The sequence below is a fragment of the Labrus bergylta genome, chromosome 15 (assembly GCF_963930695.1).
Source record: "Labrus bergylta chromosome 15, fLabBer1.1, whole genome shotgun sequence".
In the NCBI taxonomy this organism is placed as follows: domain Eukaryota; kingdom Metazoa; phylum Chordata; class Actinopteri; order Labriformes; family Labridae; genus Labrus; species Labrus bergylta.
In genome coordinates this window covers 1,549,030-1,550,789 of record NC_089209.1, presented here as the reverse complement: position 1 = coordinate 1,550,789, position 1,760 = coordinate 1,549,030, and the positions used below count along the sequence as shown (strand labels likewise).

At 33.8% G+C, this 1,760-nt stretch overlaps 1 protein-coding gene across 1 annotated transcript in view; it reads left to right on the top strand.

The window, feature by feature from the left end:
* Positions 1 to 890: 890 nt before the first annotated feature.
* pex7 (peroxisomal biogenesis factor 7) overlaps positions 891 to 1,760 on the top strand; it is a 152,845-nt gene continuing 151,975 nt past the window's right edge. The window contains 1 exon segment of the mRNA XM_065963816.1: positions 891 to 1,052. The gene's annotated coding sequence lies outside the window, so the exon portion shown is untranslated.

Below are 1,760 nucleotides of genomic sequence, written 5' to 3'. Positions count from 1 at the left end.
TCCGTACGCTGCTTGCTCTTGATTACTTCCTCTGTGAACGTGATTGGAGGGGGGTTGGAGGCGTGTCTCTGGAGGAGAGCGGAGGCTTCAGGATGGAGGAGGCGTGGCCTAACAGCAGTTTGTTTTGGTTTCATGCTGGTGCTCAAAGGCGACACCTACTGGATCAAAAAGTCTCACATTCTGCCTTTAACTTGACTTCCTAAAATTGGGAAAATCATGGAGTACGATGTTAAACTGTATCCTGATACAAATCATATCATGAGTTTAAGTATCTTTACATCCTTAACTTTAACTTCAGACTTCTTTCCATTTATATAAAACTATCAAAACCTCGTCTTTCTCACGTTTTTGTGCTTTTTCAATAAAATCCTCTGGTAAAATACTTTTGTTTTTGTTTTTGTTTTTATACGTCAAATATTCATCAAAGTGAACGCAGCGTCATTCTTTATGTTCAGAAAAAGTCCACATGTTGTCCGTCTGTCCGTTTGTTTTGACCATCTGTTGATGTGAACTGTACGACATGAGATAAAATATAATGCCAGACTGTAGATTTGTATTATTTTACATTTTAACACAAGTGATTATATCTTATTTACACCAGAGTGAATAAATAAGAAGAATATAAAAACAGATTTTGCCAATAAAAAAAAAGATGATTTTAGAAACATAAACGGTAATAGTAGCACCGGATGTTTATTATATTTTATAAATACTTATAATAATTTTTGTTGATCAAAAAACCTTTCATATATCAATAAAAATGGTCATAATCAGCGCTGGTGTTGATTTTATGTCGAGGACACTCCGCCACCTATGGAAGTCTCGCGAGATTTACAACTCTACAGCGGCCGTCATCCGGGTAGTTTGGACAGCGGGATCAAAACACGGAAGTGGGTGCAGTGTGAAGTTGTCAGTGGACTCGAGGAGCAGAGGAGCTGTCGGACCGTCGAAATGAACAATATTATATTATATTAAACAGTTCTGAACATTTATTAGTTTTTTATTAACGCGTCGACGTGACGTCAGAGTCTGAAAGAAGCCGTGGTTAAAGTGTGAGTACTGACGAGCTGTTGTTAAATAAATATATTAAAGTCCAACATGTTATGAAAACGTTAATTTAACTACTACACTAATATTATGAAGCCCTCTAATACATGTTTCTGTTCTATTAAAAAACACACTAACTAGGGAACTATAAAACTTAAATAATGTTTAATTATTTAAATAAAACCCATAGTGTCTTCAGTTTATTACACCTATCACAGATTTTCAAAATAAAATGACTTAATTATCAAATTGTTCTGATGCAGTTTGTAAAGTTTACCTCTAATTTTCTCTCAAAGTAAACTGTAAAATCATCTTCAAATGTACCACAGCCAGGGACATGAGTTTCTTGTTGTCTATTAAAATGAAAAAATGAAAAATAAATGTCAAATATGTATTTTAAAAGTGTTTAAGTCGAATTTGTGCAGGTTATCCCTTTAATCTTCTGAGTTATTAAACGTGAAAACTCTTTTTCCAATTCAAATGTTCTTATAAAACAGAAATAAACAACAGAAGTTGACCAATGTGCTGCACATTAAAGAGTCTGAGGGACGAGAGTTGAATATAAGAATCAGCTGTGAAGTCTCTGTGCTGCACATCAGCTTCATGCTTTGTTTTAGATGTAAAATGTAAAATATAAATCAATTATTATTTCAGGTTATTCATGATTTTCTAACTGACACATGCTAAAAGGAAAACAAATAGAAGGTTTTAAT